We start from the raw sequence: 19,551 nt of genomic DNA, 5'->3' as shown, positions 1-19,551 counted from the left end.
ATCCGGATATTCTTTTTACAAGGGCTGATAAGGGCAACGTAACAGTCGCGATGACAAAAGAATATTACACGAATAAGATGGAAGGTTTACTTGAAGACAATAACACCTATTCTATCATAAAAAAGAACCCATCCTCCAAAATAGAAAAGGAACTAAACGATATTCTTAAGAAATGGCAAAAAAAAGAGTACATTTCTAATAAAGAATATTACTCACTACGTTCCAGCGACTCCCTTCTTCCAAAATGTTATGGTCTCCCAAAAATACACAAGGAGAATACTCCATTTAGGTTAATTGTGTCATCGATTAATACCACGCTTTACTCGATAGCCACATTTTTACATAAAATCATTTCAAATAGTATTCCTACGGGAAAAAGTAATGTAAATAATAGTTTTGAACTTTACAGCAAGCTAGCGGGTAGGAAAATTGGTGCGGAAGATATTCTAATATCATTAGACGTGGTTTCACTATTTACTAACATTCCGATAGATCTTGCAATAGAAAGTGTGAGCAATAGATGGAATTATATCAATACACATACATTAATTCCAAAAAATGAATTCATTTCCATGGTTAAATTTATATTGTCGTCAACATACTTCACATTCAATGACATTGTATACAAGCAAGTTTATGGCACACCTATGGGTTCCCCGTTGTCGCCAATAATTGCTAATATTGTTATGCAAGATCTTGAAGAATCAATAATTAATGAATTGGACATTGGTATTGGAATATATTATAGATATGTAGACGACATTATTATGGTGGCACCAAAGAATAAAATTGATAGTGTACTGAATAAGTTTAATAGTTACAATCAACGACTACAATTTACGATTGAATACGAAATTAATAGAAGCATAAATTTTCTAGATTTAAACATTAAAATAATAAATAACGTCATACACTTAGATTGGTTTCAAAAAAAGACATGTTCAGGTAGAGTACTATCTTTTTTATCGAGTCACCCTATGTGCCATAAAATAGGAGTAATTTATAATCTTATTAATAGGGCATTGTTATTATCTCATCCCATATATCATAAGAAAAATTTAGAACTGTGTATTAAAATATTATTGGACAACGGTTACCCTATTCATTTGATCTTTAAAGAAATAAATAAGAGAATAAGAGTTTTAAACAATGGACAGTTTAACAACAATAGAAAAAAAGAAATTGCAGAAGATAATAGCAAGAAAAAATTTTTTGTCATTCCATACATTAATAACATTTCTGAGACAATAGCATCGACAATAAAAAAATCAGATTTCAGAGTAGGATACCGTTGTCTAAATAATCTTAACAAATTTATTAAAGTCCACAAGGACAAAAACGTGCATAACAATAATAATAATGTTGTCTACAAAATTAATTGTAAGGATTGTGAAGCTTCGTATGTTGGGCAAACCAAAAGAAAATTACGCACTAGACTAAAAGAGCATATGAATAATATTAAATTTGATTCCTCCAAGCATTCTGTGGTCTCTGAACATATTATAAATAAAAAACATGCTTTTGATTGGGATAACGTTAAAATACTTGATATTGAATCTAATTATTATAAAAGACTTATCTCGGAAATGATACACATCAAGGAACAAAGGCATGGTATAAATAATAACACAGACACCGAATTGCTTAACAACGCGTATTTCGACATTCTAGAAGAAATATCGAATTTTTAGACTTATGTAAATGTTTATTTTGTGAGATCTGACACCTATTTATTCGACTTTTTAAAAGACTAGACAACAGTCAAGTACTAACAATAAGGCCAACAACAATTAGAAGCATCGTCATCTCAAGTTATTCGGAACAATTTGTAAGCATAAAGGTTCAATATTTTAGTATTTAGTTTAATTTGTAATTTTTAATTTTTTTACATACACATTAGTGGAATCCTATTTTACAATTGAATAAATTCTCTAAATTCAGTTAACAAATATCAAATAATTTGGAGAAGATGGACATAATCATTGCCAGATCGAGGGACTTTCGTCAAATAACGATAAGTGGTTCGTTTGGAGCAATGTATAAGTGTCACTCCGAGTTTTTATTAATAATTCTAAAATATTTTATGAATAACCGGACGAATCATTCTGCTTCTAATTGGGTTCTTACTTTGTTGAACTATTTTAATGGTTTCAATTCATTGTAAATATATTTTGCGTTTTAACTATGACTTAACTATATAACTTATATTGACTATGTATTGCGGATTTTTTTATTAGAACTTTATGTATGTATTTATTTATTATGGGTATTTATTATCATTATTTTTTTGCGCACTGAAGAGGAGCAAGTAGAGCTCGAAACGTTTGTGTAATTATTATGTCAAATTAAGAATTTTCTTCTAAATAATAAAATAATTTCGTATTGCTCGTTACACATGGCCTTAATTTAATAATTTATCATTGTTTTTATTGTCGTACGAGCTGAACATTGGTATGTGATGTGTTTGATTAGGTATTAATTTTGCATTGTAATTTTACAAATTTTTTACAGTGAATACCACTACACACTAAGGGACTAAATTTATTTTATTTGTTTTAAGGTATTAAAAAAATCAACAATATATTATCGCGAAATCTAATTCGATTTTAATCGACTTATCTGATATATTTTTGCTTTTAAATTTTTTTTTAAATATAAACGTTTATAATTATTTATAAAAATTGACGCTATATCTAAAGGTAAACAAGACATTTTTAATTTTAAAAGCAATAGTCAATCAGTTAGATATATATAACTCTTATAACGCGAAATGCCTTTTAATAATTTTTAATGACCTAATTGCGGCTTTTCGTTATTTATTTTCTTATTGTATTTAATTTAATTTTATAAAAAATTGCGTCTTACTTATTGCCCTTCGAGAATTCGCTGCCAGAGTAATAAATGACATTTTTCCTTTGTATTTTCTTTTGCTTTGTCTCTTATATACGTACCGGGGATGAAATACGATGGCCAAATGAAACTTGTATGAGCGATCAGAAGGATAAATTGTAGAGAACCAATGAGAGAATTGTAGAAAAGCAAACTATAGTTTGATTTCCTTCCCTGATTCTCATTCTTACTAGTATTGCTAAATATAAGAGCAACACAAGAAAGCGTCTTATCAAAGTTTCGGCATTGTTCTGTCAGCTGGCGTTTTTCCTTCGATGCAATACTTATATCCGGAATTAATTTTGCCGATCAAGGAATTTTCATAAGTTGAACTTTTAGCTTAGGTATTCGGAATAATTTCAATCAGCTGCGGTGTTCTGAAAACTTGCTTAATGACTTCGAAGCATTATCTTAATTTTAAAACGACGTTTCTTAAAGTATAAATCGAGATTTATTTTATTGTATAAATAATAAAAATATTTTCATTATTTTGGATAGATTTTAAATTGATGGAAATTAATTTTAATAAAAGAATGAAATAATAAATATAATATAATTATATATATTTATATTTTTTGCATAGATTTTAAGTCGATGTAATTTAATTTGCAATTTATAATGCAACATGAATAATTGCAATAAATTTTTTAATAGACAATACATTCTTTTTCAATATATTTTACGACGAATCTCAAGTGACTTACATATTTTTTTGACAGGATTCTCACACTTGAAAAGTCTCTCGACAACTCACTTACATTCACTGTTTGCTGTTATCTAAATAAAAAGGCTCATCTAGATGAAACTTTGGCGTCATCTTACCTTTATATAGATAATAAAAATATGTATTATCTATATTTGCATCTTAGTGCTCTAGTTTCTCTAGTTGAGAAAAAGTATTATGTTAGGTTTACTAAATTATCTAGAATAATTTTCAGATAATTTTGGTTTAAAATTACAGCACATAAAAATATTTAAATAGTAGAACTTGAGCAGTAAGCGATAAAAATTTATAAATAAAAATATGAATATATACATTTTTGTATCTCTTTTATAATTTACATTTTTTTATAACTGTGTTTACATAAACAGTCTTAAAAATTATCATCTAGATGAATCGCTACATAATTTCATCTTTTATCTAGATATACTTCACACAAAATCATCTAAGATGAAAATTCACATATTTTTATCTTATCTAAGATAAATTTATATTTTCATCTTATCTAAGATGAATTTATATTTTCATCTTATCTTTATCCAGCTAATTTAAAAATCATCTAAGCACAACACTGCTTACATTGTTCTTGATAGTATTATAGTATGTCGAAATGAAGCGTCGATGTCATGTCAAATCGCGTGTTCATCTTCACACTTAGGTAGGATAAAAGAAAAAGAGTATAATTCGAAGGAGATTAGAAGGCGGCGACATTTGCGGGAAAGATTAATCGCGTCGGACGAGTTTGGAGAGCGTGAAATCCTTCGGGTCAGTTGTGGTCAACCTTTCCCTAATGCGAGCCAATCACAATTTGAACGTCGCATTCGCTTATGTGTCATCCAATGTCTTTTACAGGATCATTCGAGAGTGCGAAGCCATTCATTTGCGCATCCATAATTAGGTAATTAAGGGTCATTAAAAGGACATTTCGTTGTCATTAGAGGCACGTGTCGCTGGTTGGCCACCTATGCCTTTAGAATTTCGACTGATATATACATATATATATATTCCGTTTAGCTCAGCTTTGCGCCTCAGATTCCTACGTGCGATTTTCTCAGCGATTTCGACCGGGAAACATATTAATTGCTTTCCATTTACATCAAAACTCAGATGTTTTCGCCGTATCCGCTAATGAAAAAGGGCTGTTATAGGAATGTAACAGGTCGAATCGGTAATTATTTTCCGCAATCCCCATCGGCCGCGGTTATTCAATACGTTCGCGAACGAGCAAACTCCAAATGGCGGCAATACGTAACAGCTTAGCCTTAATAGGTATTATTATGTGGAAAATCTGTTCCGGGGTTCTGTCGTACACTCGAGGGCAATCGCAGTCATCCATTTCGTTAAGTCCCCCTTTGACTCCCTGAAATGAATTTTACGAGATTATACGTTGCATCCAGGTCGCGCCTGATACGGCACATTATTGCGAACGACGTGCAAGTTTATCCGCCTTGATGCGGATAGTTACTTCCCTTTCTCCATTTTGCTAGCCTGATCTGCGCGATGCGAATCCTCCGAGTGAGAAAAAACTTTTATTTTAAAAAGCGCTGACGCTTATTACATTTTCGCGAGCGGAAATTCAATAAAGTGTACAAAGTGGATTTGTGTCAATCATGATTACAGGGTAATAAGAATAAAGATACTTGTTTAATTATAAATTAAATAATACATCAGACAGATTTTCTCTTAGAATTTATCTTGAAAATCACAGGGGAAGAATTTTATAAGAGTTTTTTCTGATTAATATAATAGTATATTCACCGCAATAAAAATATTAATATTTATCATAATGTGATATAAAATATGTTCGATTAAAATTCGAATAAAATTTACTATGTACATATTAATATTTTTTATCGTGGTAAATATTAATCAGAGGAACTTTTATATAAAATTCTTCCAATACTTTTTCTCGGAATTTTTCCTGAAAATTATGGTAATCGTGGGACAATATAATATTGGAAGAATTTTATAAGAGTTTTCTCTGATTAATATATATGTATATTTACCATAATAAAAATATTAATGTCAATCACAATAAAATATAAAATATGTTCGATTAAAATTTTACTATGCATGTACATATTAATAGAATATATTTTATTGTGTGTAAATATTAATCAGAGAAACTCATACATTGTTTCACGATTATCATGATTTTCAGGGTATATAAATTCTAAGAGAAAATTTTCTTCGCATACAGAAACGTGTATGACACATGTCAAATGTATGACACTTTTTTTATTGTACGATTCCTTCTGCTTCCTGTAAATGGGGAGTCTCCTATATAAATAAAAATCGGAGCAACTATACGCGCTGATTTTTTACACTCGAATAATTCTCTTCATACCTCTTATCGGATTGTTACGGGGCCAAGGATATAGCCTCGAGAATATTCTTGGACTGATTCCTCTTTCCAGCGCCGCGACAATGAATCCTCCCTAGTCTGTCCTTTTTTCCTTGGGTTCTCTTAATGGCCACATCATGCAGCAGGTTCAACGATCCGGGACCGTTACTTTTCTAGAGAACGAGAGGAGATGCTCTGTGCTCTCGGAATGGCAAGAATTTTCGGCTATTTTTGACATCAAAGTCCCTCTTTCTCTCTCTGTTCTTTCTTTCGAGACTTGGTTCTTGTTCGGCTCTCCGGTACGTCTGGCAAATTTTAAACGCTTTATTTTTGCGAACGAAAATCTAGCGGGTCGTACGAACCAATAAAATTTCTGTCGTTTCAATTCTCGGTGTTACAAAGATGCGGGAAAATTTATTATTGTGTATGTTAATATGACGGTTCAATTCTGAGTTTTATTTAGCTAATGTGACTTGCTGACAGGAAAGGATAATCAGACGCTGACATTTATAGCGAAATACGCGATGATGATGTGACAATCTATGGCAATCTATGGTCTTTTGATCAATGCAGAGTGATATAAAGACCTTCTTTGTGCTCGTGTAATGGAAATATATAAAGTGAACGATACTCTAGCAATTCGGATCGATGGACTCTTTGTGTCAATCACGCTAACTGTAAGCAGAATTTAAAAGTGTCCGATAAATTGGAGAGGGAACAGAGATAATTTTATCGTCTCTGTGTTGAAAATACAGGGACGATAAAATTGTGTATTTGGAGCTTTACGATGAAAAGCGAAAATCGTGGACCAATTGTACTGGAATTTTTTTTCTGTTTTTTTTTTTTTTATTGCCTTTCCTTGCAACATTTTTATTACCCGTTTTTCTCGGGCGAGGAAAGTTTGTCATTAACTTTCAATATATCTTGTGCTATTTGTCACGGTGACATCTGTCGAGGAGGGGAAGATAGAAGTAGATTTGAAGCAAACAAAGATAGAGATAATGCGATGCAAATTTAATGATTGATTAGGTAACTCGAAGAAAACTTGAAAATTTTATTGAGAATGAACGAATATATTAAAGATTAATTTCTTTTATTTTTAAATAAATAATAAAATATACTTCTCTAATAGCATCGCGAAAATTCTCAAATTTATCTTTCGATATTTTAAATTTCATTAATAATACAACTATATATTTTTTCTTTTATTAATTACATATGTTTTGAAATAATTCACAAATTTCAATTACCTTATATACGGCTTGATTGCATGTGAAAAAAATTTATTTAAAGTAATCAACTAATCACTTTCAAGCATTTTTGTTTGATTATGATATGTTTACGCTCTTATGGATTAAAACCTTTACTTGTAACTTTAACGTCACTTTCGCGCGACTTAAATTTGTCTCGTTCCACCGACGACCGACTATGGTAAAGCACGATGTGTATTTAATAAGTTGCATTAAGTTGCATCATAACATGTTGCATGAATTTCTATTATGTACATGATTTTAATTCTTCATTTTCATGAAGTACATAATTTTAATTTGTCGAATTTCCATTATTAATGTATATAATTTTAATTCACCTAATTTCTATTTTTCTTATTAGCTAAGAAACCACTAAATAGCAAAATTAATGAACACATTTATCAGATTTTGACAATAACAATTATATACAAAAGCCTTTATAATACATAATAACTTTCAATACACTAACCTCTCGATATGCACAACTGTCAAAACATGCAATGACAGTAGCCGCTCACGAAGTATACACTTCGAGACTTCGATAAATAAATAACGCGCCTCTTTTAGAAATGGAAGCGGGAAAATATTTAAAAATATCGAGGAAATATCGATATATCGACAATACGCACGTGATACAAATGTATCACGTGCGACGACCGAGCCTCGCGGTCATCAATCGTCGCACGTGATACACTCTTGCGCGGCTCGGCCGGCCTTCGGGCGTCTCCGGCCGCGCTCGGCCGGCCTCGGGCGCCAGCGTCGTCCCGCGTTGTCAGTCCGCGGCTAACCATCGTGTCGGGTGGGTGCTTGTCGCGCTCGCGTTCGTGGATATTCGTACGTTCAGCGGGAAAATGTGACGGCTTCGAATAGTCCGGTGATCCGTATCTGGAGAACAAATGTCAAGTGCGACGTGCATCGCTCATCATCTTTCATAAAAAAGGCGGGAAAATAGAGTGTATTTTTCGGAGTGAAGTACGCCGCGGGTTCGATTCGCGAGTGTCGCGACGCGCACTTCATGGCACGGACTCGGTATATCACGCGATCGATTTTGAATCTGTGAAAAAGTGAAGGTAAGAATTTATTGTTGAATTGGAGTAACGAGACACTGTGTCATGTGAGATGATTTGTCATCGATTCCGTTCGTTTTCGCGAACGCGAAGTTTGATCGAGTGATTTACAAATCGACGGCGTTCATCCTTTACGAGCGAATTGCAATTTTGTAGGTTGTATTATATTTGGAATAATTTGTTCTAAAGTATATTTTAAATGTTTAATTTATATTCTAGACGTTTCTCATTAGAAACCATATAACGTAAAGGATAAATCCACGTCACGCGGAGTGTAACATAAAGCTCTCGTTAAAAAGCTTATATATAACATAAATCTACCACGTGAAGACGTCTCATAAAATATAACACGAAAAGGAAATGCGGAGCAGCGGCGACGATACTGTTCGTATCAGAAATTCGGCGAATGTCACGCGATATACTAAAAGGTATATTTTACTTTTGGGATTGTTGTTTAATTTCCGTTCGACATAATGAAAACAGTGCCGTGACGCGCGAAAAATATAAAATTTAAAATATAAGTATCCGCTGTATCAAGTAAAATAGTGATATTCGAATCGTTTATTATATCATATATAATTAATTATTATTCTATTTATATATATATATATATATATATATATATAAAATGAATTAAATAAGTGTGTGTATACTTAAATAAGTATGAAAAATTTGAGATAATTCTTTGTCGAAAATTAAGGGGGGTTTCCTATATCCCTCCCTGAGGAATTAAACTTTTTTAAAGAAGGAGATAAAAAAATTAACTTTTTACTTTTTTCTCAAATTTTAGGCAAATTAAAAGAAAATGAAACTTGGTAGATATTTTCCGGTTTATTTTTTTTAATTTGTCTGAAATTTGAGAAAACAAATTTTTATTTTTACCTTCCTCTTTGGAAAAGTGTAACTCCTCAGGGTGGAGTATAAGAATATATATTTATATAATAAATAAGAAACCTCTTTTAATTTTCGACAAAAAATCGTCTAAAATTTTTCGCACTTATTTAGATACATCCTGTATATATTTCTCTTTAAATATATTTTACGATAAAACAGATTGTGTGTAAAAATTATAAGAGTGCAAAAAATGATATTTTTCAAATGTTGTCTGCTTGAAACCTCAAGATTATGAATTATTTGTATTATAATGTTTATTCGTATTTGTCAGTATTTTTTGATTGGAGCCGACTTTTACTTTGAAAGGAGTGTCCTCGACGAATGTTTCGATGCGAGATTTGATTCGCGGGCCGCAAAACGTGACGGTATGCCCCGAGCTCGGGGCTCGAGTGCCCTCGAGCAGCCAAAGTTTCTTTCGGACACGTTTATCTTGATCGCGCTGTAGAGAAGAAGCGAGACGAGGGAGAGAAAGAGCGTCGTGGTTCGGCGAAAAAGAAAGTTGGAAACGGAAATATGTATTCCGTATAATCGTCGTCGAAAAGAGCGATTCTTATTCCCTTACCCTTATACGTTTTGAAATTTACGCGCGATCGGGGTAAACGATCCGTGGAAACGTGACACGTTTCGCGTCAATGAATCATCTCGCGTGTAGGTATATCGAGTTTCATCTCGTAGATCGGGGTCGCCAACAACTGGTTATTCGCGATCGAGGCTTCTAGGATTCGAGTACAGAGTACTATTGGAACTAGAATCCGATCCTGACCTTTCATTTATTCTTTGCTTTAAATAGTTCATCGATTAAATAATTGAAATAATTCGCTCTCGCTATTTTACGTCATAATTAAGATTTAAAAATTCTAATAATGATAAAAAAAAAATAAAAGAGAAAACAATCTGTAAAATCTAGATTAGATTTAATATATTTTTTATTTGTTCGTGTATCTGTTGATTTATTCACTGCTTTAAATAGTTAATCGATTAAACAATTGAAATAATTCGCTCTCGCTATTTTACGTCATAATTAAGATTTAAAAATTCTAATAATGATAAAAAAAATAAAAGAGAAAACAATCTGTAAAATCTAGATTAGATTTAATATATTTTTTATTTGTTCGTGTATCTGTTGATTTATTCACTGCTTTAAATAGTTCATCGATTAAATAATTGAAATAATTCGCTTTTGCTATTTTACGTCATAATTAAGATTTAAAAATTCTAATAATGATAAAAAAAATAAAAGAGAAAACAATCTGTAAAATCTAGATTAGATTTAATATATTTTTTATTTGTTCGTGTATCTGTTGATTTATTCACTGCTTTAAATAGTTCATCGATTAAATAATTGAAATAATTCGCTCTCGCTATTTTACGTCATAATTAAGATTTGAAAATTCTAATAATAATCAAAAAAATAAGAGAGAAAATCTTAGGATCTAGATTAGATTTAATATATTTTTTTATTTGTTCATGTATCTGTTGATTCATTCACTGCTTTAAATAGTTCATCGATTAAATAATTGAAATAATTCGCTCTCGCTATATTACGTCATAATTAAGATTTAAAAATTTTAATAATAATAAAAAAAAAAATAAGAGAGAAAATCTTAGGATCTAGATTAGATTTAATATATTTTTATATTTGTTCATATATCTGTTGATTTATTCACTGCTTTAAATAGTTAATCGATTAAATAATTGAAATAATTCGCTCTCGCTATTTTACGTCATAATTAAGATTAAAAAATTCTAATAATGATAAAAAAAATAATAAAAGAGAAAATAATTTTAGAATCTAGATTAGATTTAATATATTTTTAATTTGTTCATGTATCTGTTGATGTATTAATATTGTAACTGTACATTGGCCATAAGTATGACGGAGAGTGTCATAATTTTTCTCGTTGACTTATTACTTCATTCACTCTTTATATTAATGGAGATAAAAATCTGCGGATGGGTAAATAACGATCGTCAGAGACGTGAACTCGGATTATGCGGTATACAGCAGTTAATAATCGGGAGATGATTTAGTGTTTGGTCGTTTGCTATAACGGAATCTCTTCTCTCTTCCTCACTTGTTATGATAAATAGCGAAAATAAAAGTGCAAATGGTAATCAGCGAAATATATTGTCTCGGGATTAGTTACGCAGACTGTTAGCAGTGAATACTGGAACTCTGTCTGTACGTTTCCAGAATCAATAATGAATTCTAAACTCTTGGACCAGCATGTTGCTGCAGCAGTTGCAGAAGCTAACTAATTCCAACTTGACGATTCACAGCTTCTCGTTTGATTGTAGTAAATGATAAAAGCGAGAGAAAGAGAAGGAAAGATAGACAGCGCTAATTTAATTAATCAAACGCTAATTGATGTTAGTTTAAAATATCTTCCTTTTCACGCTCTTTCATTTCTCTTTTCTCCCTTATATATATATATTTTTACATATTTTATTATAATTTATATTAATAATTTTATTAACAATTTTTATTAATAAATTCTTAATTTAATAATTTTTCTCACACATTTATATATACCTGCAGACATTTGAACATTCGAAATTTGATGGGGAAGAGAATATCGCTCTTTCATTTCTCTTCTCTCCCTTATATATATATTTTTACATATTTTATTATAATTTATATTAATAATTTTATTAACAATTTTATTAATAATTTTGATTAATAAATTCTTAATTTAATAATTTTGATTAATAAATTCTTAATTTAATAATTTTCCTCACACATTCATATATACCTGCAGACATTTGAACATTCGAAATTTGATGGGGAAGAGAATATCGATTGAATATAATCTCTACAACGATTCATATATAGCAATGTTTGTTAATTATTGCTGTACTATTATTACACGATCGGTTTAACACACGTTACATCAACGAAACGCAATAACAGCGTTGAAATTATTAATTAAGAATCGCCATAATCGCGTGTTTCACGAAGGCCAGTGCAGGGCCATTAATAACTCTTAACGAGATGCGTACTTCTTTAGAGTATCCCTTTTTTCTCGCGAAACGAACGTTCGCTCTCTCTTTCTCTTCGACGCAACATCTCGTTCGCTCTTGAAATGAAAAATTCTTTTGCACGGCAAAACGGCCTTTGCGAGATTTTGCATAATTAAATGTAGATGGCCGACCGGTCGACAGGTAAAACTAGACACGCGCGGACCTTCGCGGCTTTAATTGTCTTGTGTAGTGTATAAATGCGCGCCTGTTTGCCGACAGTCTTCAGATGAAATTTGAAATTCTCGTCATTTCGTGGCGGAAAGCTGATGCTATTTTCTTCGAGGAAAGTAACCGCGAACGTTGAAATTAGGGCTCGTGACTATCGATTAATTCACTAAAAAAATGCTGTTGATTCAATTAAACGTGACGTTGATTCATCAGTATATCAGTATAAATAAAAGTATGACATCTTGATTTGATTAATAATGTCAGAATTAACAAAATACTGATGAATCAACTGCATATGTTGATGGCAGCCCGTAACGACGTTTAATTGAATCAACAGCATTTTTTTCAGTTTGATTAATCATTTAATAGAGTATTAATCGGTTCTTTTGATTACAATCGATTAATCGATTAATCAGTTACAATCACGAGTTTTTACAAGCGGCCATCTATCCCCAATTGCATTAATTCTGCGACATTAAATTGCTATATACATATTTTATTTTGCTACTTCACGAGCAATTCTTTTTTAATTCATTATATATTTCTATTTTATTTTTTATTTTATATATTTCACGTAATAATATATATTATTGTTTATGGGAGAAAAATTAGGTTTGTTTTAAATATAAAAAATTTCGCAATTTTTTAGAGTGTATTATTTACAAGAGTTCAATGAAAATTATATTTATATTAATTGTCGAATCATAGCGAAATTTTAAGTTGCAAATAAAGTATTACCTGAGCAGCGTGGTAGAGGTTTAAGTGAGAAGTATGCGATTACGATGCACTTTTTACGGTTTATGGACGACAAATGAGTAAACTCTCTCTGTGCAAGTCTCTTTGCAAGAATCCTATGTGTTTTATCGTCGTATAGCAGAACTTTTTACTGTTAGATAGGTATATATCGACCTAACCGATGTTTCAGACATCACGCGATATTGTGTGCCGGTTTTCGTATCAACAAGCTGTTATTAAGCTTGGAATTTTTGAATTAGATGTTTAGTTGCAGTTTTGTTACTCATTTCACGTAAATTAGCATATTGTTCGAAAACATGGGTACGACATGAATACAACATCCATAGCAATTTTAATGAAAGACGTATTTAGTGTGTAGCAATTTTTTGAATATTTTACATTTTTCACAATGATTAATGCAAAATACGTACACTGAAAAAAAATTTGTCGACTTGACTAAACCTTTCAACTAAATTACTATTTTGTACTAAATCAACATAAATTAGTATTTAAGTCAAATATACGTTTTGTTAAATTTAATGTTATATTTAATTTAAATATTTTTTATAGGTTCAATTAACAAAAATAATTTGTTAGATTACATCTTGCAATAATAACTTCATAAATAGCACAGATCTTGTATTATGTAACTTTTATTTAAGTTAACACTTTAATGCAATATTATTAATAAATCGAATCATCAAAAAACATAGAAGTAATAATATATAAAAATTCATAATAAAAATTATAATTATATATATTACTCTAAATATAATCACAAATATATATAAATTTCTATTTTTTTTCGTATTCAGTAGTAATTTCATAAATAAAATAGTATTCGTAATTTCGTTGCCGATTGTTTCTCGATACGTTACGGAGACATCCGGTCACAAAAGGAAGAAGTAATTTCATTACTGCATTCGAGTATCTGGGAAGATTGTTATCGCGAAAAAACGAGACACAATCTCGAGACTTTAGGGCCGCGCGGAGAAAAGTTCAATCGTCCGCGTCGTAGGTTCTCAAGGTAAGATGGACCGTAATAAGCCCTTGAACCCCCGGGCACGAGGACTTTAAGATCGATGCTGCAAGAAATTTGCGCGTCTGTTTCTCGGCGATTGCTAGGATTCTTTTTTTTTTTTTTTTTTTTTTTTTTGTATTGCATTACAGTCTTTAGAAACAACAATTTCGGCTTAAATACAAAGTGCACGATTCTGAAAAATAAAAAGAGAATTCTCAGGAACGCGCGGTTACGATAAAAGATTCAGAAGCACCTTCCTTGAAAAAAGAGTGAAAATACCTGTCATTTGTATACCTCGACTTTTCTTTATTGCAATTTTCTACGAAGACAAATATATGTTATTTAATATGTCGACTATATTTATTGTTTATTCAACTTTTTTCAAGATTGGAACCCTTTCTTGAGCTCGATTAGTTTTTTATTAAAAAATTTTTTATTAAAAATCAATTTTTTATTTAAAAAATTTTTATTAAAAATGCAGCTTATCAGAAATATATAGAAATCTGCCATTCACTAGACATCTACCTCGATTTTTCTTTATTGCAATTTTCTACGAAGACAAATATACGTTATTTAATATGTCGACCATATTTATTGTTTATTCAACTTTTTTCAAGATTGGAACCCTTTCTTGAGCTCGATTAGTTTTTTATTAAAAAATTTTTTATTAAAAATCAATTTTTTATTTAAAAAATTTTTATTAAAAATGCAGCTTATCAGAAATATATAGAAATCTGCCATTCAACTAGACATATATATGCACTGAAAAAAATGACTAAAATAATACATATTTAGCTCAATACTTTCAAATGAATCATTTATTTGAAAGAAATAAATATTTCTTCATTTACTTTTTAAATGATATTTATTTTTTAAAAGGATTTTCTTACATCAAATAAATTTTTTTCATATCAAATAAATATTTATAGTTTCAAATAAATGATTCATTTGGCAGTATTAAAATAAATAAATCGAATGAAAAAAAATAAATAAATCGAATGAAATAAAATAATCGAATGAAATAAATTTTTTTCAGTGAGCAAATCTTAACTTCTACAAAGTATGGACTGGCTTGAAATATATACCGCGTAAATTTCGAGAGCCGAGAGATAAGATCCGGTTCCGTTTCTTATCTTTCGCCCGAGATTTAACGAACGGAAGTAAGGTCCCCGTGAATCTCTGCTTTGACTGTATAATGTTACCGCTATGTGCCTCTCCATCAGATGCTAGGAGGAGTTGGTGAATTCCCGGTAAAGTCCGACGTGATCGTGAATAGGGGAAGGACTTGGCACTCATCGCAGGAACTTGAGAGATTAAGTTCGCGTCGTGCAACGCCGACCATCGGGGAGGACAAATTACTCGGTTGGTGGTCGTTGTTTTTCATCAATTCGACGTTCTTGTTCCGGTAAACCCGTATCGCGAAATCTCCCGACGAAAATCACGCCCTTAAAATCCTCGCGACGAAATTACAGAGAGATTCTCGGTCGTTTCTTTAATTACTCTCTTCGCATCCGGAATTATCCTCTTTTCTCGCCGAAAATCGATTGCACTCGAAGTGTAAAAACCAATATATACTTTAATTCCTTAAAATTACGAATTATTTTATTTATGTAATTACTAGAAAAAAGTTACATACTCGAAGATTTGCACTGAAAAATATTTAACTTTTGACTAAAGCTTTTAACTGAATTGCTATTTTATTAAATCAACATATTTTAGTATTTAAGTCAAATATACGTTTTGTCAAATTTAATTTTATATTTAATTTAAATATTTTTACAGGTTTAATTAACAAAATAATTTTTATTTTGTAGGTTTAGTCAAATTAACAATTTTGTTCAGTGTTAAGTTATTGTGTGAGATGTAAAAGTTGTAAAAATATTATGCATATAATATTTTTAATATTAAACATTATGAATAATTATTAAAAATTATTTAAAAAATGTTATATACATATTTAATTAAAATTACTATGAATGATAACGTGTGTTATTATTTTGCTACATTTACTCACAGAGATTTGTTTTACCGTCTTCAGAATATTTTACTGATATTTAGAATTATTTTATCTCTTTAATTTAAAAAAAAATTGTAAAAAAGTTGTAAAAATATTATGCATATAATATTTTTAATATTAAACATTATAAATAATTATTAAAAATTATTAAAAAAATATTATATACATATTTAATTAAAATTACTATGAATGATAACGTGTGTCCACGTATCTAAGTCTGCATATTTAAAAATTATTTTCCCTTAATTAAATTAAAAAATAAAAAATTCTGATATTATATACGAGTCTCGTCAATTTCCTATCATTTGAGCGATGTCCGAGTAATAAATAATTCGTCTCTGACAAATCTTCCTCGTATCCTTGATTTAAGAAAGCACTCTGTTGAACCTGCCAGAAGGCGGCTTTCCTCTCAGCTGATTCGATTCAGCCTGTTCGTTTCTCTTCTCTCCTTCTCTCTTCTCGCGTGTTGACTACGTTTACAACCTAACAGCAACCCAACGTTGTTACTCGAATTTTCCCCCGGAGCGTACACCGCATAACCGACTTACTATTCAGACGTAACACATTTTGTAGAAAGCGCTTTTGCGAATTTAAATTAGTATTATCTACGTGGCTGGGTGCTACAGCGAATCCATCATCGTTTCAAATTATATTATGCATCTAAGACACTTTATTTATGCGCGAATGGTGAATTAGTCACGTTTCTAACAAAATTTCACGATTCATACATACATTACAATGCATTACAACATTCATAGATATTTTAATAGAAGATATTATTCGTATACTGTATATAACAATTTTTTAATAATTTATAATTATATAATTTAATAATTTTTTATTATGCAACATATTACGTGTGACAGTCTGATAATTTATATTACATTTTACAATAATAATTTCATAAATGGCATAAATTTTTATATATAAGTTTTATGTAATTTATTTAATTTTTATTTATTGTTAGTTAACTTTTTTCACTCCAACATTAGTAAATCAAATCATTAAGAATCAAGATAAAAATTATAGAAATGTGTAATAATTGAGAAAAAATAATATGTGATTATGTTATTCTACATAATTACAAAAATTTAAATATAATTTTGATACAATTATTCTGTTTCCATCAAACTAGTCACGATTCTCCTATCGACAAGAAAAGCGATAAAAGTGTTAGCTTTTTAAAGGCTTCTATATAATCTAAAAATCAATGTAGCTTGTCAATCAACGTCTGTTATTTCTCAAGGGTTTAATTTCATCCACAGTTATATGATTATAATTAATTAATATTATGCAAAATATATTACGTAATATTCTCTCTTATGATTTTTACATTTTAATAATTTTATAAGTAGCATAAATCTTCACATATGTGTAATTTTTTTTTAATTGATTTTTTTCGTTACATCAGTGAACCGAGTCAGTTAAGAATCAAGATAATAAAAGAAATCATAAAATTGGAGTAATTAAGAGAAAATAATGCAGTTATATTACTCCATATAATTACAAAAATAAAAAAGTGTTAGCTTTTCAAAGGCTGCAGTATAATCTAAAAATCATCGTAGCTCACCAATCAACATCCGTTATTTCTCAAGAGTTTAATTTCATCTATTAGTTGTATAATTTTTATGCAAAATATTACGTAATATTCTCTTATGATTTTCATTATTTTATAAACATAAATCTTTGTGTATGTAATTTTTATTTATTTAAATCTTATTTGTTATACGATAAAAATGTTATTTAGTTAATAAATCTTTAAACTAGAGGAGAAGTCTGTTGAAATCTGTTGCATCTTGAGAATTCTGTTGTTTTATCGACAAAATGTGAGGTAAGATAAACGATAAATCTATTTATTGGTTATACGGATTGTTTTTTATCTGAAATTAGAGCGCTTCACCCTTTGTTAATATTAATACTTCAATTTGTAAAGGAAAAAGATTTATCAATCTGTATAGTCTCATACAGTGCTCGGAATTAGTTGCTCTTTTCGAGCCGATTTCGCGAGCGACGGGGTGGATCTCCCCACTACCGTCGAGGCTCGACGGCGGAGTCGTCGTTACTCCGGGCAACGCTATATCTCAGGAGCGTCGCTAAACATGTTAAGTTGTACCTTCCGCCAAATCGTCATTATTATTACATAATTTATATTTTTGTTAAATACTAACTAAATATTACGTTAATATTAAGTTAATATTCAGTTATTATTTAACAAAAATATAAATTATGTAATAATAATGACGATTTGGCGGAAGGTACAACTTAACATGTTTAGCGACGCTCCTGAGATATAGCGTTGCCCGGAGTAACGACGACTCCGCCGTCGAGCCTCGACGGTAGTGGGGAGATCTACCCCGTCGCTCGCGAAATCGGCTCGAAAAGAGCAACTAATTCCGAGCACTGGACTCTCATATATTTTGATTACAGAATTATGAATTCTAAGTATTTATAATTCTAACCTCACATTTTGTCGATAAAACAGGAAAAAACAACAGACTTCTCAAGGACGTTTAAAATTCCTTTAAAAATGAAAATGATAAAAATTATAGAGAAATGTAATATAATTGAGAAAAAATAATGCAATTACTATTGCTTTAATAATCACAAAAAATATAAATAGATTTTTACAATTATTGTATTTCTATCAACGATTCTCGATTTTCCCACAGACAAGGAATACGATAAAAGAGTGTTATTTAGTTAAATCTTTTTTTTGTTATAATACATTAGAGAGTGAACCAAATCATTAAGGGAATCCTAAACGTCCTTGAGAAGTTTGTTGTTTCTTTTCTGTTTTATCGACAAAATGTTTGGTTAGATAAACTATAAATCTATTTATTAGCTATACGGATTGTTTTTTTTACCTGAAATTAGAGCGCTTCGCCCTTTGTTAAGATTAATACTTTAATTTGTACAGGAAAAAAACTTATTAATCTCTATATAATCTCATATATCTTGCTTACAGAATTATGAATTCTAAACCAATAAATAGATTTATAGTTTATCTAACCTCACATTTGGTCGATAAAACAGAAGACTTCTCAAGGACGTTTAAGATCCCCTTAAAAATCAAAATGATAAAAATGATGATTATCAATCACAATAGTATATTGTGTATCGAGTGCGGAAAGTTGACAATTGGTCACGAGTGCGGGGGATGGACGCACGAGCCGAAGGCGAGTGAACAATTGTCAATCCGCACGTGATACACATACTATTTTGTATTACAAGTGCAGACAAAGTGGCTTTGTGCGCGTTTTCTGTGCGGGAGGTGGCCGATCACACGCCGCCATCTTGCGACGGCACGGTGCGGGAATAGCCGCGTTTAAAGTCATTGTCCACGGCTTCAGCCGTGGGCAATGACTTTGAACGCGGCTTAGCCGTAGGCAATGGCTTTGAATACGGCTTATTCACTCACCGCGTC

The 19,551-nt window shown here is 30.7% G+C and overlaps 1 protein-coding gene and 1 long non-coding RNA gene across 3 annotated transcripts in view; both read left to right on the top strand.

Annotated features, from left to right (window-relative positions):
- Positions 1–19,551, top strand: part of raskol (Ras GTPase-activating protein raskol) — a 449,557-nt gene that overhangs the window by 163,711 nt on the left and 266,295 nt on the right. Inside the window, exon 1 of one of the 2 annotated variants that reach the window (XM_029309094.2) lies at positions 7,977–8,274. The exons of the other annotated variant lie outside the window; for it this stretch is intronic. The gene's annotated coding sequence lies outside the window, so the exon portion shown is untranslated. Of the gene's footprint in view, positions 1–7,976; positions 8,275–19,551 lie in introns of those variants that run through there. 2 annotated transcript variants of the gene reach the window in all.
- Positions 7–2,392, top strand: LOC146721750 (uncharacterized). Its single transcript, XR_014925518.1, has 2 exons — positions 7–1,828; positions 1,942–2,392. It is a non-coding gene; the product is annotated as an uncharacterized LOC146721750 (long non-coding RNA).

This window comes from Nylanderia fulva, unplaced genomic scaffold (genome assembly GCF_048542155.1).
Source record: "Nylanderia fulva isolate GAGA-0341 unplaced genomic scaffold, ASM4854215v1 Scaffold42, whole genome shotgun sequence".
Taxonomy (NCBI): Eukaryota; Metazoa; Arthropoda; class Insecta; order Hymenoptera; family Formicidae; genus Nylanderia; species Nylanderia fulva.
Note: the sequence above shows the minus strand (reverse complement) of the source record. Positions and strands in the feature narration are given on the sequence as shown.